This window comes from Camellia sinensis, chromosome 11 (assembly GCF_055761805.1).
Source record: "Camellia sinensis isolate YWXY chromosome 11, ASM5576180v1, whole genome shotgun sequence".
Taxonomy (NCBI): Eukaryota; Viridiplantae; Streptophyta; class Magnoliopsida; order Ericales; family Theaceae; genus Camellia; species Camellia sinensis.
In genome coordinates, this window is record NC_138971.1 from 19,833,244 (window position 1) to 19,855,789 (window position 22,546).

Genomic DNA, 22,546 nt, shown 5'->3' on the forward strand with positions numbered 1-22,546 from the left:
AGATAAATTCCAAACACGCTGAAATCGTGTAAGGAATGGAACACTCAAACCACGCTGAAATCGTGAGAGGAGGTCCAAACAACAACCGTTCAGGTGCGCGCACAACGCAACCTGAGATAAATTCCAAACACGCTGAAATCGTGTAAGGAATGGAACACTCAAACCACACTGAAATCGTGAGAGGAGGTCCAAACAACAACCGCCCAGGTGCGCGCACAACGCAACCTGAGATAAATTCCAAACACGCTGAAATCGTGTAAGGAATGGAACACTCAAACCACGCTGAAATCGTGAGAGGAGGCCCAAAAACAACCGCCCAGGTGCGTACACAACGCAACCTGAGATAAATTCCAAACACGCTGAAATCGCGTAAGGAACGGGACACTCTAACCACGCCGAAATCGTGAGAGGAGGTCGGAAAACAACCGCCCAGGTGCGTACACAACGCAACCTGGGATAAATTCCAAACACGCTGAAATCGTGTAAGGAATGGAACACTCAAACCACGCTGAAATCGTGAGAGGAGGTCCAAACAACAACCGCCCAGGTGCGCGCACAACGCAACCTGAGATAAATTCCAAACACGCTGAAATCGTGTAAGGAACGGAATACTCAAACCACGTTGAAATCGTGAGAGGAGGCCCAAAAACAACCGCCCAGGTGCGTACACAACGCAACCTGAGATAAATTCCAAACACGCTGAAATCGCGTAAGGAACGGGAAACTCAAACCACGCTGAAATCGTGAGAGGAGGCCCAAAACAACCGCCCAGGTGCGTACACAATGCAACCTAAGAATGTCCCGGAGGACAACGATCCCAAACGCTGCTCAGCGTAAAAGGATAAAAGGTAGAAGATAACACAAGATGCAAATAAATGGAAGTATGGTGTGTATGACAATACAAGTGGAAAAGTGCATAACAATGCAGGTGGAAGGGTGCATAACTTTGAAACAGGCTTGATCTTGCGCTTGAGGTAGAGGCACACTCATACTTCGGAGCATTGACAAGGCTTTGAAAAGATACATCCGGAATACAATCACGAAATTTGCTGAAGGTAAAACACACTCAGATGCTTCCATTTTCCCTCTTTTCTTTTGCTTTACAGTCCGGAACCCATGTAGCTTCAGATAGGTCCTGGTTTTACTGTTCTCACGTGACCTAGGTTGAACCCCGCAACTTTATGAAAGAACCAATTCTGTTTTGCACAAATGTGGAGAACGGCACGGCACTCGGAGCACAAAACGATTTTATTTTTGAAATTGAGAGATGAGTTTTCGACCAGGTATTGAGCCTACGACTGAACACAGCAAAACGACTCAACAAGAAAATAAAAGGCACACAACCTAGACACGTCGAGTAACACTCGAAACGACTCAAAACAAGAATTGAGATAAAACAAAAAGACACGACACTCAGACATGCACAGGGAGCCTGTTTCACCGGGTAATGTTTCCCACCCTTTCTCATTTGTGGTTCTCACATCACTCGGCCCTCAAGCTCTGTTTTTCTGAAAATGCCCTCTTCTCATTTTTCCTCTCATTGCACATCTCTCTATTCTTCAGTCTCTCATTTTTCATCTCTCCCCTGGGTGGTTGATGGATAAACAGCATATTGTGGTCTCGTGGCCCTAACATTCTGCTAGATTCTCTTTCTTCCACTCACAGCTAGTGAATTCCTCCCACGGAAAGGTTGCACTACAACTGGGTGTGTAGCAAATCTGCAGCTAACATCAGTTGATGATGCTTTGCTGGGGAGTTTGGACGTGATAAGATTTGTCCAGATGATGGAGTGGAATATCTTGTCCCATTCTAGTTCGTGCTTCGCACTTTGCTTGATACCTCGTTGCTTGGAGGATGTGAGAGCTTTCTGCCCTTTGTTGTGCCCTTTTCTGGCGAATACGGTGCCCTTTTCGACAAGTAGAGTGCCCTTTCTGGCAAGTATTTTGACAAAGGGGAAAAGACAGAACACCTGACTCAACTGTGCCCTTAGTTCATCATTTTGACCATTTTTTGTTTTTGCTTTCTACTAAAACAGTTTTGACCAACATGAGAGTTAGATTAACGCGCTTGTTCGATTTTCTGATTTTAAATCATGCAAGTTAGGCTATGAGCACTGAGAGTTTTCCTTTTTTTTGGGTCCACGAAATGGTCCAGTTTTGAAAAATGGAGTACTTTTCGAGAAGATTAGTCAACCTCAGTAAAATTTTTCAAAAACTATTTTTGCAAACGACCACTGCTCAACAAGCACGGAACCTACTCTTGAGATGCACAACCTCGGATCCATAGCAATGGAAAATTGCCCCTTGTCTGAAGGACACTGCATGGCGACGGAAAGTTGCCCCTTGTTTGAAATGACACTGCGGAGTTTTGAATGGCAACGGAAAGTTGCCCCTTGTTTGGATAGCACCGCAACGCATTGTAGTCAGTCCTCAGAGCGACGGACACAACCAGACTCTCAGATACAGAGAAGACAAAGATGACCGAAACCATCGCATGGACACAATCGAATTTGAAGTGTTTTACGGCTGGACTTCAGAATGAAGTTGCCTACGTATCCCAAAGATGGAAATCAAGCCTTACGTAGTTCGGGGTTAAGGTACACTCGGCTATTTAACCTCTCCTTTTTATGCTCTAACTTTTGCCAAGGCGCCTGTTGCGGGTTTTCGACCTTACGAGCTTTGTTTTTCTTTTCTTTTCAATTCTTTTCATTGATTTTCTTCTTTTTTTTTTTGTTCTTTTCTTTGCATTTTTCTTCATTTTTCTTCTTTTTTTTTCATTCTTTGCACTTTTCTTTTTTTTGTTCTTTTTTTTTTTTTTTTTTTCTTGCTCTAACTTTTGCCTGGGTCGCCCTTCCAGGTTTTCGGCCCAGTGAGCCTCTCAAGGGTAAAAGTGTAGCTTTGTCCATGTCCAATGGTTTTGAGATCCTGACGTCGTCTGAATCCAAGAGAATGGCTGTTATTTGCTGACGAAGTAGAAGTCCATCCAATGGGGGCTGAATTTGCCCCTAGTGTTGTGGATAGGAACTCGGCTGTCCTTCAGCAATACTTTCTTCTTTCCTCCCTTCTAGGATTTGGCATTCTTGCCAATCTTCATTGACTTGCGGAATGATCCACCTTTGGCTCTTCGAGCTGTCTGACATTTTTTTTGCCCCTAGTTCGAAGGGTGCTTCTTACCTAGCTTCGCAAGCTTCTTTTGATGACATCTGGTCTTCTTGATCTGACTTCCTTGCCTCTTGTTCGAGGGCTGCTTTGAATCTGGCCACACAGGCCTCACATTGTAGTTGACCATCGAACGTTCTGAATTCGAGTTCAAGGTTTTGAAAGCAGAGGGGTCGAGTCTCGAGGCTGAGAGCGATCCTAAGCTGCACAATCTCAAAAGCGATTCTACATAGGTCTTCGCAGGACCGCGCAAAACATTTTTTGAAATCTTTTAAGAAAGCGACCAGTCGCTCGCGCTGAAGACAGTGTAGAACCAATCTGGATCAAGCCAGGATCCTTCCCAGTACTCACACTAACAAGCATGATTTCATTCATTAAGGGCTTAGCATGCCTCTCTTTCTCTCAATTGATCAAATTTTTGCAAAGCCCGAGGAATTCATTCCTCTTCGTTTTCACCGCAGTGTTCAAAAAATTTTTTGAAAAACTTAGGTCAATGCAATAATTTCAAGGCACAAGAGAGCAGGTGGAATGCATTGCCGTTTCATTCAAATTCCGGCACAACTAGCACACGGCAAAAGCAAACACAAGAGTGTGAAAATCACTGCTATTTCAATCAGAATCTGTTGGCACAACTGGCTCCAAGGCAGAAACAGACTCAAAAGAAAACGAAAAGACAAACACAAAACAAGCAAGTGATGTCCGAGGTAACACCCCCGAAATCACTTGACTCCAACAAAATAGGACTGACTCGATACACCAAGACAGACCCAAAATAAAAAGACTGACTCTATACAAAACAACAAGACTGACTCAATACCCAAGTTAGAAAGCACAAAAACTGGTGTTTGCATATTGCTCAGAACAGTCTGTGCCATTCCCACGTCTGGAGTTAATCGAGCGCCACCCGCAGCTGGTTCATCCCCTGATCACATCACATTATCCCCCAAGTTCACCGATCCAGTGCCGATAGACCTTGCTGAGCTCGGCGGGAGGATGACCCCGTTGTCAAACAGATCCTGTACTTCGTGGCGAAGACGAAAGTAATTGTCGGTAGTATGGCCGGTTTGCTGATGGTACGCGCAGTACTGGGTAGCATCATGTGTAGCCGGAAGAGGGTTCGGGAGAGGCCGAGGCTCAAGGGGTTTGAGATGGCCTTGTCCAATAAGGATCTGGAGAGCTTTGGACAAAGGCATATAGAGGGCATGGAAGACCCTCCGACCTCGGGGTTGGTACTTCAAGGTTTGTGGATTTTTGCTGGGCGCACCAGCAGAGGGATTAGCAGGTGCTGGCCTGGTTTGCTAATCTCTTCCGAGTGCAGGATTATAGCTGAAAGGAACGTTTCTGATACAACGACCCTTCTCCCAGCTTGCCCCTTGATTCAGACTGCCCCCAACTTGAGTGGCGAAAATGTCGTCCACAGTTTTTGCAACAACTGCGAGCACTTGCTCTTTGTTCAGTCCCTCGGCTTTCAAAGCCTCAACAGCCAACAAAAGATGTTCATGCGGATCTATGTCCGCCCTTATCTTGTTCCTTCCACTTGCCTCCACTTTGCCAAGGGATTGGCATTCCTCAAATACAGCCCGTTCCAAGATTGGGGAGCCTTTTGACATGAACTCTCTGGTATGTGATGTGGTTGATGACGGAGCCGATGTCCCGGAGGCCAAATCTGTCACAGTTCTCTGAAGATCTTCGATCATTCTCTTCAGCTCAGAAGTAATGGGCTCATGGGTTTGAGATGATTGGGGTCCAGGTGCATCCATCATGCATAAGTCCATGCTTTTCGGATTGAACACCTCAGGCTTGGGTAGATGGGCTGGGGTGATGTATATGCTGGGGTCGAAGGTGGATGGTAGTGTATGAATGAGGTTGAGATGGGGAGGTGACGAATCAGTACTAACCTGAGGTCCTTTTGGTGGAGCTAGGGTCTCTTCGTCAATAAGATCCTGAATCTTATGACGGAGGCGGATGCAACGGTTTGTATCATGACCGTGTTGTTGATGATAGGCACAGTATTTAGCTGGGTCGTATCTTGATAGAAGAGGATTTGGAAGGGGTTGGGGTTCTAGGAGTTCCAGGTGTCCTTCTTCTTGCAGCTTTTTCAAAGCTTGGGAAAGACTCATGTAAAGAGGGTTGAACTTTCGGGCTTGGGGCCGAGTTGGAGTGGTTGGTTTTTGGCCATTGAGGGAAGTGGTGATAGTGTCTACTTCTGAGCATTTCGCAGTTGTGCTACCATCAGTAGTAGCATTGGAACTGCGAGCAACATTCCTCTTCAAAGGCTCATTATCTTCTGCAAAGATCCCTTGTCTGATGGCATCCTCGATTTGAACCCCCATCTCATGCAGATCTGAAAAGGTAGGGAAGGGGCGAACAATCATTTTCTGCATAAGCTTGGGCTGGAGATTGCGCACAATCATCCGAATCTGATCTTTGTCAGTGGGCCTAGTGGTCATCATTGAGGCTTTTGCTCTCCATTTCGTTATGAACTCTGAGAAACCCTCCTTTGGTCCTTGGCGGGTGACTTCGAGATCACGAGTTGTGACCTCGATTTGTGTGTTGTAGGAATATTGAGCAATAAAGGCCTCAGCTAGCTCTTCCCAGTTCCATTTCACAGAGTTCTCCAATTTTGCATACCAGATTGCGGCTATCCCAGACAGGGTTCGGCCGAATAGTGACAATTTCTGGGCTGTGGTCAAACCTATTGGCCTCAAGATATCAGAAAACAGCTGGAGATGCACCATTGGGTCTTCAGAGCCATCGAATCGATCGATATGTGGCATCTTGAACCGATCCGGTAATGTCACCATTGAGTCCGTATAACCGTCCTCTATATCGGGAATGGAGTGGGCCCCCTGAGACTTTTTGAACAATTTCTCAAGCTTGCTCACTTTCAATGCCATGGGATCCGTCTCGAACTCAAAGGGGGAGTCCGGTGGGTTGATTGGTGCTTTAGACAGCTGGGGTAGAACCGGGGGCGGAGCTAGCCCGCCTAGAATGTCCGTATCATCCTGGACGTGGGTTGCCTCCCCGAGTATGGGAACTCTTGGTGGGGGAGGAGCCTGGTGTGAAGTAGATACTCCGGTTTGCTGCTCTAACCTGGCAATTGTCTCTGCCTGTTGGGCTATGACCACAGCCTGTTGCTTGGCGAATTCCGCTTGACGGACAGCATCTTGCTGCATGGCTTTCATACTATCCTGGAGCTGGCGCACCATCTCTTCTAAGCCTGACATACTGTCCTGATCTGATTGAACCACCAGTATATCTATCTCTACAGTAGACTCAAAATCTCAACCTGGCTGTTCAAAGACCACTGAGCTGGTAGCTACTGTATTGGTGGTCTGTGCCTGGCTGACCTTTTTACCCTGCCTCTATTGCCCTTGAACAGAATCTCTGACCTGACAAAGTCTATCAGCACAAGTTCGATGAACCTCGGGGGATATCAGAGCCTTCTGAAGCTATGGTTCCAAGACTACCTAGCAAAAGGGAAAACAGAGAGCATCACAGCCTGATTTCACGATAACCCATATGAGCAGAGCTGAATGATTGTGCCTCTACAGAATTCTGCCCGTAAACTGATACCCTCAGGTAAATTGAATCCCAAAATACTGAACTGGTGCCCGCAGGCCTGATGCCCAAACTTGCAAACTGATACATGCATTCTTGTAGAGACGCACTCTAAAAGCACATAACAGATAAGTGAGAGCCAAAACACCCCTATGTTGGGGTAGGGTTTCCCTGTCCTATTTTGTCAGGAGCTAGGGTTTCACTATGCACGCAGCGGTTTCAAACAACCTATAAACGGGTAAGCAACCTGTCTTAGTTTAGAATGGTCACTATGGATTCCGAATATGCACTAGGTCGAATGGTCAAAAGGGTGCCCCGGTAAAACCGGGGTTTGTGTTCCCATACTGGCAGAGCCCACAACCGGTCAGCCTTATGGTCATGTCATGACAAGACAAGCCTCCGGCAAATCGTTCAGGAATAGCAGATGGCAAACACGGTGTCCTAGGCGCACCAATGCAAATGCAATGCAAAGAAACACACAAGTGTAGTCAAAAACAGATATCATGAGTTCGAGTCAAGTTCTCTAAATCCCCAGCAGAGTCGCCAGAAACTGTAGACGTCCCTGAACGCCCCGGGGAGGAACGAGTCCCCCCATTCCGTTCGATATTGGGCTCACTACAGCTCAGGACTCTCAAATTGTCACGGTTCGTAATCTGAACCAAAGAGTCCAAATCCGGCAAATCGTTTTGAGAAAACAGATTTTGAAAGAAGTGCCAAACATGGACTGCTTTGCCAGATACAGAGTCGCCACCTTAATGTTTTATTTTGGGGAAATTTAGGAAACCCTGACTCGTTTGCCTAAGGTCACGTGTCCGTCATCACCAAAGTTGCCTCAGCTCGGGAACTTGGGTACGATTGGGGAAGGTCACTTCGTGAGCACCCCCGCTCGCCCGATCAAAGATCGGCCTCTACTAACCATGATATCTATTTTTGAAAAACATTGTGTGTTCTTATTCCAGTTATTAGCCTAGATTTACTATGTGATGCGTACAGCATACAAGTATAGACTGGATCGCCTGAATTGGAACAAAACATTTCATGTTTGTTTTTGAAAGATGGTTTGATGGTGCTACTCGCAAGTAGGCTAAGACGTGGATTTGCCACCCTCGGGTGGGCTTAGAAAATATGATTTTGCCACTATCTAATGGGCTTAAAACACACATTTGATGAATTGTTCCAATCCAAATAACCCAACCTTCACCCACAGGCATTCAGGCAGTTATATCACATAAGCAATTAGCCTCATGGTAAGCATGCTATTCATGGCAGTCACTCACACGCATGCAAGGATGCTAAAGCATAAAACTTACCGAGTACTCCAAGCCAAAACAGAAGCTAATTAGAAATCCATGCATGATCCTAATTATACAGAAATGCCTAATGCAACACATGCAAAAATGCAACTATAGCAGGCTCGGCTATTCTAAACATGGCATATGAAATGCTACAACTAACATGTATTCAATTTGGAATTGAAAATACAATACAGTTAGTATGATGCGCCGAGCCCGGTGCATGCAAAACAGATGAATGAATGCAAACATGCTATCATACTGTATGCTAATTGAAATATGCCCTAATCTAACCATCATAAGCAAGTAAATAAAAGGGAGAAAGACGTGGGGTTGGAAGACATGCATCACACACATGCACACTTATTACAGTTGTACCCTTGCACGGAGGGTCCGAATAAAATAATATACAGTCCCAAATGAATATTACAGTCCAAATATGTACAAAACCCTAGTTAATTACTAAATTAACTAAGAAAACAATAAAACTGGCATGCAAGCCAGGGACTGCCTTGACTCTTCTCCGGATGATGAATGATGCATGCTCGGGTTGCCTTTGCACGGAAATCCACTGCGATGCCCCAATTAGCCTCTGTTTTGCAATGATTTCTTGGAAAGCGCGCCAAGCCCCAGAAGACTGCTGATTCTTGATTTGCTGCAACAGAGAGCAGGAAAAGGGCATGGCAATGTATTTTCACAAATGTATGCATGCCTCGATCCTCGTGCCACCAATCACGCATCTCGATGCATAATGGCCGAGGAGTCGAATTGTGCAACTCAATATAGAATGAATGCACATGAAAACAAAACAAAACCTAGACTCCATCATGGATAATCCGGAGTGTTGGCGACTGGGAATTGAGACACGTTCCGTCACTCGGAGTACGAAACGTACCTCGTTTCCCGTACCTGGGCTAATTCCTATCCCAAGCACAATGCAATATGCATGATATGCATGAAATGCAACTAAGATACAACCTAACATACACGATGCTATGAAATGGCATACACGATGCACGAGGTAACATGGCATACACAATGCGCTAACATACAACCTAGCATACGCAATGTTATGAAATGAAATGGCATACACAATGCATAATGGACTTACACCAACATGAGTGGACCTCAGCCACACTCACATAAGAGGCCATGAGATGAAAATAAGACTCTCGAAGTACGTGCACGCATGCACGCAAACTGAGGACCGACCCTAAGGCACCAAATGCCACTCTAACAAGACATGGCAAGGCATGAAATATGGCATACTAGCATGCAAATTTCAGCGCTAAAATATGACCCGAAACAGCCCCGAATCATGACAAAATAGCACCCGATGCATGAAATGGTCCCGAAATGCAAGATTAAGCACATGAAATGACTTGTAGCTACATCAAGCATGCATTATTTGATCATGACATGTGAAGACAGATTCAAGGAAGCCCCAAAACAAGGATGTTTAAAGTTTTAGATGAGGCCAAACAATGAACACAAATGGGGATAAACTAGCATGCAAAAATGGCCCTAAATGTGAGGTAATGAAGCAAGTCACAGCTTCTGATCCCAAACAGCTGAGGGTCCTTCAACAATGTTGAAGAGGGGCCCAAAACATGATATTTTCCAGTTGGTGGCCAGACCCAAAACAGTGTACAAGAATGCTCAAAATGCTATGCAAAATAAGGCCAAAAAGAGAGTTATAACACAAAGTATAAAAACGATGCCTCAAAAAAAAATGACCCTTAATGAAACATGAAGAGGGGGTCAAAATAAGGCTGTTTTCAGTTTGGGCCAAAGTCCAAAAATAGAACCACAAGAGGCTAATAAATCATGCAAAAATGGAGGCAAAAAAGGGATATAAAGGCAAGTGAAAGATAGAAGCCTCAAACAGTGATGAGCCCTTCAAAAACATTGAATAAGGGCTCAAAATAAGCCACTTTACAGTTTATGACATGCCTCAAAACAATTTATACACAGGCCAAAAATACTACACAAGATAATGGCATACAAGGGAGGTAATGAAGCAAGTGCAACAAGGAGGCCTCAAACAGTGAGAGGCCCTTAAACAAATATGAAAAATACCTCAAAATAATACTATTTTTAGTTAGGGTCGGAGCCCAAAACAGCAAGAAAGTATGGCTAATGTATTGAGCAAAAATAGGCAAGAAAGATGGAGAGGAAGACTTACCCTTGTAGCCTATGTCTTCAACAACTCTTGGCTTGAGTTTGGTGGCTCCTTAGCTCTGAAAAACAGCCTCAAGCTGCTGGTATGGAGTATGGAGGCCTTGTGCTATGAGGTGTAGTGTAAAATGGTGTAGGATTTGAAGGATTTTGGTGCTTGGAAGAGAAGGAGATGGAGGATCAATATAGGAGGCTCAAAGCAATTTTTTGTAACCCTCAAACCAGCAGCTAGAGCTGTTGTTATATAGACAAAAGAAGGGGAAAAAAGGGGGGGAAAATGGAGGGAAATGAATCAAGTTTCCCCCCAAAAGGGCCAAACCCTCAGACATGGTTGAAGTGTAAAACAAAATACATGGCTAGAATGTACTTGGGACAAGGATCATGGCCGGCTAGTTTAAATGGGCAAAAAAAATCATCCACCAGAAAAATGTGGCCGGCCGGCTACTTTTTCTGACTTTTCTGGCCGGCCTACTACATTTTCTGGAATTTCTGGCTACTTTTCAGGAAAAAAAAATGGGTTGTCGGGAAGAAATGTGGCCGGTGGGTGATTGGGAAGTCCAATGTGGCCATTCAAGTGTCAAAATTGAAGCCCCGGAAGTTAGCTTTCCAATGGAGCAAACCTTGCATTAAAATTCTTCCTATGGAAAACGTTATGCCCGTTTCCGTGAAGCCGCGCAGATTCAGTCCCAGCCGGAATGATGCCCTACTTCAATCAACCATATCTCCCCTATCCGGAATTGGATTTAGGAGATTCTTGAGTGAAAAATGAGGCCCCGGGAGTAAGCTTTCCAATGGTGGTAGCCTCATAGCTTGATTCCAAGTATGTGAATGAATAAGCCCGATTCGGTGAGGGCTGTTCAATTCTCTCTTAACGATTCATGCCCATTTTCTTCCCCAACTGGACTTCTCCCCTCTTCTCCTCTTTTCTTCAACTTCAAACCCCTAAGTAAGGTATTTTGAAAGATTTTTCAAAGATTTCATCTCTCCTTCATTCATTTCCACTTTGTCCTTGCTCGGTTTACCGAAAAGCGCAACTTTTAACAAAATGCGAGCGTCAGAACATCGTAGGAACTTTATTTCAAAAACGTTTTTGAGAGAGAGGGTTTTAAGACTAAAATCTTTTGATCAAGATTGTTTTGGTCCAGAACAGGAGTATGAAGTTGAGATTTGACTCTCTCTTTGCCGAAGAAATTGCACCTTTCCCCTGCACACCTTTCTCCACCAAGTAGACCATCAATAACACCCAAGTCTTAAGGGCGGTCAAAAATGGGGTGTCTACACTTTTACACAGACTACACTCATTCTAACAGCAATTTCAGGTTAAATGGTGGGAAAAGGAAACTCAACTCTGACTAGGAAACTCAACTCAACTCTCAATCCTATCCTCCTACACATTCAGATTCAGAGCTTGAAACTATTATACCCTCCTAAACCAGATGATCCATACCCAAAATTATAATATCAATCCCCAAAAAATACAAAATCAGTTCCAAAATCAGTCCGAAATTCAAAATATACCAGTCCCAAAAATCAGTTCCAAAATCAGTTCCAAAATTAGAATATATCAGTCCAAAAATCACAATATCAGTCCGAAAAATCAGAATATCAGTCCGAAAAATTAGATTGATGACAAAGAAGAAAAAGAGGAAGATGAGAGAGTGTGAGGGAAAAATTAGTCCCATTGATTGTGTTGTGTTCTGCAATGCCGAACAAGAGAATGAAATTGATGATAAAGAAGAAAGAGAGGAAGATGAGACAGTGTGAGAGAGTGAGAGTGAGAGTGAGAGGGAGAAGGAGAGTGAGAGGGAAAGAGAGACGAAGAAGAGTGAGAGAAGAGATACCTCTTTGTCTTCTGTTGTGCTGCTTCAGGTTGTGGAATGAGAAGACGAAGAAGACTCATTTTAGGTCAATCTTGTTTATTCGGTCAATTAAAAAAAAAAAAAAAGAAAGATTCAAAACGACGTCGTTTTGACAAGAAATTTATTGGCGACGAAAATCATTATGTTGCCATAAATATCATTCACCTTTCAGCGACTATTTTAATTCCGTCGCCAAAAAATCCAAATTGTCGACAAACATTTTCGTCGCCATATGTTAATTTCGTTGCCAAAACTTTTTTAGCGCTCCCGCGCAAAAAATTAAATTGGCGCCAACCATTTTTGGCGACGAATTGAGATATTTCTTGCTAATGGTGTATTTTTTGGCGACCAACACGTATATTGTCGCCAAAAACATACAATTGGCAACTAAATTCAATTTGGTCGCCAAAAAACGTCGCCAAAAATGCTTTTTGTTGTAGTGAATCAAGGTTTCAACAATGGCTACTGTTGGACAATCTTCACTGTATTTAAAAAGATTTAATTCTATTGTGTACACAACAACAAATAGAATTTAAAGAAATAAAGAAAAGGAGAGAAATTGTTTGATTACAAAAATCAAACTCGAAATAAAAATAAATAAATAAAAACAGATTTTATTTTGTTACAAAAACAAAATTAAAATCTGATTTAAATAAATAAAACAACACTGAAAATAAATTAAATAACTTACTTGATTTAATTTCTTCGAATTATTTTCTGATCAAGTCCAGTGTTTGACACTGTGTCCTTAAGACAGATTCGTCCTCTCCACGGTGCTTTCAGAATTTGGACGTCTATCTCCCAGGATAAAATGATCTACTACAAACAATAGCAGCACTACAAATTGTTTGCCTTACGAACACACTAAGTGTTTATACTCTCTCTGACAAGAAAATAATGCAGCAAAATGAAGAGGAAGTTTGCAGAATTATGAAGAACGAAAATTAGAGTTACTAAATCCAAATGAGGGTGGTCCTATTTATAGATGTGAAGGTGACTCTTTGTTTTGAATTGAACAGGTATCATACCTGTTGGGTTTTGAATTCAAACAGATTTGAATCAATTCAAACAGATAGTAAAACGGGAAGGGCCCTGTTTGGGTGTGCATTAATTCCAAAACAGTTTATTTCTGTTTGAAAACGGGAAGGGCTCTGTTTGGATGTACACTAATTCCAAAACAGTTTATTTCTGTTTGAAAACGGGAAGGGCCCTGTTTGGATGTACAAAAAATCCAAACCAATTTAATTTCAATTCTGGATTTTATTTTAATAAAAAATAAAATTAAATTCAAATGTTTTTAGCCCAAAAAGATTAGAAGCCCAACCCAACCACACACCACGCACCCGCGCCCAAGCCCAGGCCCAGCCCGCCCGACCGGACGGACGGCGGCGGCGGCGCGCGCGCGTGTGTGGTGATTTTTGGGTCCAATGGGTCTAGCCCATTTTGCCCATAACCTCTCCCTCTAAAACACTTGGGTACCCCTTGGGGCACACCCCAAGTATCAAACCCAAGCCTTATAAACCCTTTCAAAACTTCCCACCAAATCAATGTGGGACAAGCCAATACAACCTTAAGGAATTTCCACCAAAACTCCATTTCCATGGAGCACCCTTTGGCTTCAATTTCCCATTCACTCGGTAATGGTTTTGATCAACCAAATATACCACGTAAATCACAACGCGGCATAGAATGCGTTACCACTTTGACCCGAGTAAATCGACACTCGGGGCCCACCTAAAAAATAGACCGAACTTAGGAAAAAATTTTGGTTTTATCCAGAATTTTATAACCATTTCCAACAATCCCCCACATGAATGGAATTTGATGACAACGGAAATGCAACAAAATGCAGACTTTAACGAAAGAGTATAAGTCGAAAATATCTTGCATCAGGATAGGTAGTTTTCGGCTTTGAACCTTCCCTAGTGATAACCTATCGGACTTACTGGCTAACCAATGGACGCGATGCCTTGAATTGTTCAGCCGTTTGTGTAAGCCAAGACAACAGATTTCACACAAAATATCTTCTAACACATCGTGGTTCTCACTGTTGTGTTCATTTTGGCCTTGAACGCGCCTGGTTTTCATAAGTGTTTCTAGAGAATTTAGCCTTTTCATTCTCATAGAACCGGCCCCAGTTCAACACTCATATAGGTGATTCTTATTGTGAGTATCTCTTTATACTCGTCTTGATTTTATGCCTTAATCAAGATATAAGTAATCATTAAAAGCAAAGCTTATCCTTATACCCCTGCAGACAACATATGTTGCAGATATCACTCTCACCATAGGAATGGGTAGGAATTTTAATCCCTTGGTGATTTCTGGCGAGCCATACATAACTTAGTTGTCCCTTTGAACTTAGTTCTTGGGATCTCCAGTCATATAAGTAGGGTTACCATTATGACGACTCTTATGTAATAGGCTTTAATCCCATCCCCTTTGATGAACTATACACTAGCTCTTTTGTCAAACCTTTTGTTAACGGATCCGCAATATTCTCTTTAGATTTTATATAATCTATTGAGATTATTCCGTTTGACAACAATTGCCTTACGGTATTATGTCGACGACGTATATGTCGTGACTTACCGTTATACATGTGATTCTGTGCCCTGCCCATTGCAGATTGACTATCACAATGAATGCAAATAGCTGGCACAGGTTTTGGCCACATTGGAATGTCTTCTAAGAAGTGACGAAGCCATTCTGCTTCTTCACCTGCTTTGTCTAAAGCAATGAACTCGGATTCCATTGTGGATCGTGCGATGCAAGTTTGTTTCGTGGACTTCCAAGAAACAGCAGCGCCTCCTAGAGTAAAGACATATCCACTAGTGGATTTTGAATCTTTAGTATCCGATATCCAATTGGCATCACAATAACCTTCAAGTACTGCTGGATATCGAGTAAAGTTCAAACCATGATCACGAGTAAATCTTAGATATCTAAGAACTCGAATGATCGCTTTCCAATGGTCTTCTCCAGGGTTACTAGTGTACCTACTCAATTTACTGATAGCATAAGCTATATCAGGACGAGTACAATTCATTAGGTACATTAGGCTTCCAATGATTTGGGAGTATTTTAACTGAGACACTGCATCACCTTTATTTTTTGATAAATAAAGACTGATATCTACAGGTGTTCTAGCTAAATTCAAATCATCCTTGATAAATTTATCAAGGATTTTCTCAATATAATGAGATTGAGATAATGCATATCCGTCAGATGTTTTAGTAATTTCCATTCCTAATATAACATCTGCGACCCCCATATCTTTCATATCAAATCTTTTGTTAAGCATCTGCTTAGTTGATTTGATCATGTTTTGACTGCTTCCAATGATAAGCATGTCATCCACATAAAGACAAACTATGACATATCCTTGGTCAGTGTTTTTAACATAGACGCATTTGTCACATTCGTTTATCTTAAACCCATTAGTAAGCATTGCATGATCAAATATTTCATGCCATTGCTTAGGTGCTTGTTTTAATCCATAAAGGGATTTTACAAGTCGACAAACTTTCTTTTCTTGCCCTGATACTACAAACCCTTCGGGTTGTTCCATATAGATCTCTTCATTTAGATCACCGTTTAAGAAAGTTGTCTTATCATCCATTTGATGTATTTCTAAATTAAACAACGCTGCTATAGCAATAAGCATGCGAATGGATGTTATTCTTGTCACAGGGGAATATGTGTCAAAATAATCCAGACCTTCCTTTTGTCTGTAACCTTTAACAACAAGTCTTGCTTTATACTTGCCAATTGAACCATCTGCTTTCATTTTTCTCTTGAATATCTATTTATATCCAAGAGGTTTAGAACCTGGTGGAAGATCCACCAATTCCCAAGTATGATTTTGCATAATGGATTCAATTTCATTATTAACAGCCTCTTTCCACAAAGGTGCTTCAGGACCTGTCATTGCTGCCTTAAAGCTTTGAGGTTCATTTTCTAACAAGTATGTCAGAAAATCTGGACCAAAGGATTTTGATGTTCTCGCTCTTTTACTCCGTCTTGGTTCATCATTAGTTAAATCCTGTTGGTCAAGACTATTACTAGTCTCTTGTGTTTGATTGTCATTAGTCTCTTGACTTTGTGTACAATCATAAGTTCTTTTCTATGAACTTAATTCCTGTCCTTTCTTGTAAGGAAAGACATGTTCAAAAAACACAGCATTCCTTGACTCTATAATAGTGTTCACATTTATATCAGGTATATCTGATTTATAAGTCAGAAACCGATATGCACTACTATTCTGAGCATAACCAATAAACACACAATCTACTGTTTTTGGTCCAATCTTAGTCTTTTTAGGAACAGGTACTTCAACTTTTGCCAAACACCCCCACACTTTTAAGTATTTGTAGGAAGGTGGTCGACCTTTCCACAATTCATAAGGAATGCTTTTGGTTTTCTTGTGGGGTATTCTATTAAGAACTTAATTAGCAGACAATATTGCTTCCCCCCACAAGTTCTGTGGTAAGCCTGAACTTAGTAACATGGCATTCATCATTTCTTTTAGGGTTCTATTCTTCCTTTCAGCAATTCCATTTTGCTGTGGAGAATAAGGGGCTGTAGTTTGGTGAATAATGCCATGTTGTGCACAAAATTCATTTAAAGGTGCATCATATTCACCACCCATATCACTTCTAATATAAATCAATGAATTTTAAAACAAATTCAAGAAAAAACCAAAATAATTATGACTACTCAAGTCAGAATTAATGTTTTGACAAAATCATATCCTCATAAAAAATTTTGCCTAAGAATCAAACATAAAAAATTTTGCCTAAGAATCAAACAATTCAAAACCCATTTGATTGTATACATTCTTGCAACTTAATAACAAATAAATGTCACTGTCATAAAAATATTTGTGACAGAAGAAAATTAAATTATCTCAACTAATGCAAGAGATACACCCCCATATTAATAAAACGGTTCATGGTTTAACAAATTCTACTACGCAAGTAAAATAATTATTAATGACATCTCATGTCACATAATTCAATAATAAAATAAAAATCAACATAAAAGATTTCTTAAATTTACTTTCCAATTAAATGGAACGATATAATTACATACATCTTCATGTTTAAATTTCTCTGGTGTTTTAAACACCCATTCAAAATTGATTAGAAATATTCAAATTAACCTGCTTATGTCCAAAATCGACATAACAATTTATCATTCCAAATCACTTGAAGTTATTGTTAAGAAATAACTTGAGTTGATAACATACATGCATATCAAACGTATCAACTAAAAATAATGAATTAACAAAATAAATTAATCATGCACAATCCCATCACTTGCATCATGAAATAAAAATATATAAATAAATAAAACCACAGATTTTATTTTGTTACAAAAACAAAAACAAAATCTGATTAAATAAACAAATAAAAATAAAAATAGTTTGTAAAACTAATATTTTTACTCTAGAAACAAATTCTTCCATGTATACTCACGATGAACTATGATAAAGTCAAAATAATTAACACCTTTTCACAAAGGGTTCAAAAATAAGTGGTCTACCAAATGAAACCATAAGTTACTTACAAAATTAACAGATTGTGACCGAGTCACAAAGTTACATGATTTATTAACAAAATTAATTTTCTAGTTACTAAAACCAGAAAATAAATTACAATACAAAATAATTTTATTTTCCTGGTTACTAAAACTAGTAAAATAAAATACCGAAATAATATCTGATTACAAAAATCAGAAAACCAAACCACAACTTAATTTTCTAGTTACTTAAACCAGAAAATAAATTATAACACAAAATCATTTTATTTTTCTTGTTACTAAAACTAGAAAATAAAATACCACAAAACTATCTGATTACAAAAATCAGAACAAACACAAAATAATTTTCTAGTTACCAAAACCAGAAAATAAATTAAAACACAAATAATTTTTTAGTTACTAAAACCAGAAAATAAATTATAACAACAAAATAATTTTATTTTCCTTGTTACTAAAACTAGAAAAATAAAATATCACAAGAATTTTCTGTAATACCAAATAATATTCTGAATTGTTAATGACACCAGTATCATACTACTAGTTGTTGTCAAAGAAAAGAGACAGTATATTACTACTATCTGTCAAATAGCATAAATCACTATTTGTTTTTCCAACCAGAATATTAATTTGAAAACACAGAAAATTAAATACAATGAAGATACCCAAAAAGGAATCTGTCTTAAGATTGTTGGACAATCTTCACTGTATTTAAAAAGATTTAATTCTATTGTGTACACAACAACAAATAGAATTTAAAGAAATAAAGAAAAGGAGAGAAATTGTTTGATTACAAAAATCAAACTCGAAATAAAAATAAATAAATAAAAACAGATTTTATTTTGTTACAAAAACAAAATTAAAATCTGATTTAAATAAATAAAAACAACACTGAAAATAAATTAAATAACTTACTTGATTTAATTTCTTCGAATTATTTTCTGATCAAGTCCAGTGTTTGACACTGTGTCCTTAAGACAGATTCGTCCTCTCCACGGTGCTTTCAGAATTTGGACGTCTATCTCCCAGGATAAAATGATCTACTACAAACAATAGCAGCACTACAAATTGTTTGCCTTACGAACACACTAAGTGTTTATACTCTCTCTGACAAGAAAATAATGCAGCAAAATGAAGAGGAAGTTTGCAGAATTATGAAGAACGAAAATTAGAGTTACTAAATCCAAATGAGGGTGGTCCTATTTATAGATGTGAAGGTGACTCTTTGTTTTGAATTGAACAGGTATCATACCTGTTGGGTTTTGAATTCAAACAGATTTGAATCAATTCAAACAGATAGTAAAACGGGAAGGGCCCTGTTTGGGTGTGCATTAATTCCAAAACAGTTTATTTCTGTTTGAAAACGGGAAGGGCTCTGTTTGGATGTACACTAATTCCAAAACAGTTTATTTCTGTTTGAAAACGGGAAGGGCCCTGTTTGGATGTACAAAAAATCCAAACCAATTTAATTTCAATTCTGGATTTTATTTTAATAAAAAATAAAATTAAATTCAAATGTTTTTAGCCCAAAAAGATTAGAAGCCCAACCCAACCACACACCACGCACCCGCGCCCAAGCCCAGGCCCAGCCCGCCCGACCGGACGGCGTCAAATGTTTTTGGCCCAACCCAACCACACACCCGCGCCTAAGCCCAGGCCCAGCCCGCCCGACCGGACGGACGGCGGCGGCGGCGCGCGCGCGTGGTGATTTTTGGGTCCAATGGGTCTAGCCCATAACCTCTCCCTCTAAAACACTTGGGTACCCCTTGGGGCACACCCCAAGTATCAAACCCAAGCCTTATAAACCCTTTCAAAACTTCCCACCAAATCAATGTGGGACAAGCCAATACAACCTTAAGGAATTTCTACCAAAACTCCATTTCCATAGAGCACCCTTTGGCTTCAATTTCCCATTCACTCGGTAATGGTTTTGATCAACCAAATATACCACGTGAATCACAACGCGGCATAGAATGCGTTACCACTTTGACCCGAGTAAATCGACACTCGGGGCCCACCTAAAAAATAGACCGAACTTAGGAAAAAATTTTGGTTTTATCCAGAATTTTATAACCATTTCCAACAGCTACTACCTTAAAAATTTAGAGTTTTAGTTGTATTTGCATTAAATGATTTTACATTGTCAAGTTTATCTATAAATAGCTTATGTATCAAAGCGATCAAAGTGGGGGAGAAAGAAAGAGAGTGAGAGAGTAAGAGTGTTTGAGAGTTTGAGAAAAAAGTGTTTCTCCTCTACATTGTATTCTAAAAAAATTTGAGTGAAATAAATCTATTTTTTCAGATTATAAATCATCTTTCTTGTGTTTGTTTTGTGAACCACCATAAGTGATTTGCACTCCACTTCTACCAACAGTGACCCCGCCTTGGAATTTAAGGACTCAATTACTTGTGATGTAAATTCCCTGTTTGTCCCAACTCCACAAATTACAGACTTATGGTACTTAATCTTCTGCCCGAAAATAAAACAAAAGAGAAATTAGCTTATCTTTTATTCACACTGTTGTTATCTTCTTCTTCTTCTTTTTTTCTTCTTTTTTTTTTTTTTCAAGACTTCATCTAAACCTATAATCTAAACACAAACTTAGAAGTGGGGCTATGGGCTTTACATGGTTTTATATGCTATGTCGGTTGAAAGGTTGTCTTTTTTTTCTTTTCTTTTTTCTTTTTTTATCATTTTCATTTCTTTATATCCATAAACCCATAAGTTAAGAAGGTGGGATTTGGAGCCAGGTTTGTGGTATGACGACAAAATAACTTACATATGAGTTTACATAACCAAATGCAATGGAGTTGTGAACGTTTTGACGAAAGAATTTTGACTTCCAAGTACTGTAAAGTCAGAAGTAGTAGGGAACGAATGGTTGTTAAAAAGTTTGATTGTCAAACTTCACTCTAATAATTCAGTGGAACCAAAACTGAATATATTTTCAAATGTTTTTTTTTTTTTTTTTTTTGGTGGTAAATGAGTGTTCCGGGTCAATTTGTGTACACCTCAACTAATTTCAGGACTCTGAAATTCTCTTTGGAGTGACTCAATAACTCGAGACCTTAGATCTTATCTTCAACTCTTTAACACTCGGCCATCTTGAGTGCTGGATGTCCCAATTATATTGAAACTTCAAGCTAAATTTTGAATAAAAGTTTTTGATATTTATATATTTGTTTAAATATTAATTACTTAATTTTTAAAATAGTAAAAAATTAAATTAAAATTTATGTTTCTTATTTTTTGAGTTTTTTTTTATCTGCAAAATAAGATTTTATTGATGTAAGATTACATTTAAAAAAAAAAAAAAAAAAAAAAAACTTGAAGGAGAATGAATGCAACAATTCTATTTCATAGCATATTGAAAATTTTCATTGTAAAAGTTTAATTGGATTTTGAAAATTTTGTAATATATTTCTTCAACTGATAATAATTAAGTTTTTATAATCAACTTTGGAGAGAATAAATATTGATCTTCTTGGAAGATGTTAGGCTTCACTTATTTTAATTATGATTTGGGTATATGAGGTCTCGGAGAGATAATGAATTTTTTGAGTGTTACTCATTACTAATGCCCTTTGCTTAGTGTATAATCTTAAAAATTTGAGAGCCTTTTCAAATATTGGGCCTCAACTAATTGTCTAACTCGCCTAGTAAACAAGACACCCCTACTTGAGCATTGGGTGGAGAATTTTGTCGTCCAAGAGTAATTATTCACTACCAACAATGATTGTGACGTGGTTAAGATGAATTTGTGACGTGGCATAGTTTTTCTTTGCCCAGACATTTTTATCTTCGATCCAAGTCCTCTTAGTATATCAAAAGGATAAAGGTGTATAGAGGTGTTCGCAGATCTGATTGCATCAGGTGATTTTTCATTCGTAAGTTGATTGGAAAAAATTCATCCGCATCCATCAGCTTTGTTAGTGGATATAAATTAAGCGGATCATGTGGGTTGGTAGGTGGATGTGCATTAGTTTGACGGGTGGCATTTACTATTTTGGGACTTTTTTGAATTATTTTCTTGTAATTCTTTACTATTTTTTTGTCCAAAATTTTTTATGGTTCATTTTTAATAATAAAAATAAGTCTAAGTTTTATATTTCATAAATAGCAAATATAATTACTAAATAAAAAGTTCTTTTTTAACACAAAGCATAAAAGTATAATTTTATTTTCTTAGGAGTGTTGGCGGATGGGGATTGATAGGGTGACCTCCCATTCACCATTCATCTAAACTTAGATGGATTGAAAAAAATATATCCGCATCCTTCCGCTCAGACTATTGAAATCGTCCATTTTGTAATGAATTGATTGAGGCCATTTGATTTTGACAGATTGAGTGGATACATGCTCACCCATAGTGTATACCTTGTTGGATGTTATGTTCCAAAGCTCTAGCACAGTGGGGTCTATTCAATCATTCATCCTTTGGTCCAAATAGTAAACCTTATGGAGTTTCTATTTCCAGAGTCTTTTTTCTCCATTCACACTTCATTCAATTTTTTTTTTTTTTATTACAAGTTTATCTTAAAACTTTTTTATCATAATACTCTTATTTTCTACCTCTCAAATCTTAATCCTCAAAACGTCAGCACCACCACCCTCTGCCACTTCCTCCCCATCCCCCATCCTGTCCTGTTGCACCCCCCCCCCCCCCCCCCCCCCCCTCCTCTCTATCTCTCCATCGTCATGAACCCTACCTCTGCAAAACCACAAATCAGTTCAATGGTTGATATTCAAACTACAGTGACTCGTTTGACACTGATAGTTAGAACAACAAGAAATCGAGTGCTTAGGGTTTGGGGATGGTGGTGTGGGCAGTCTAGGGTTTCAAGGTGCTGGGAGGGTAGGGGATGGTTCTGCAAGTGTGCGGAAAGGTGTTGAGAGGGTAAGGGAAGTTTGTGCAAGAGTGAGGAAGGGGCTAGGTCACAGTAGTGGAGGCTAGGG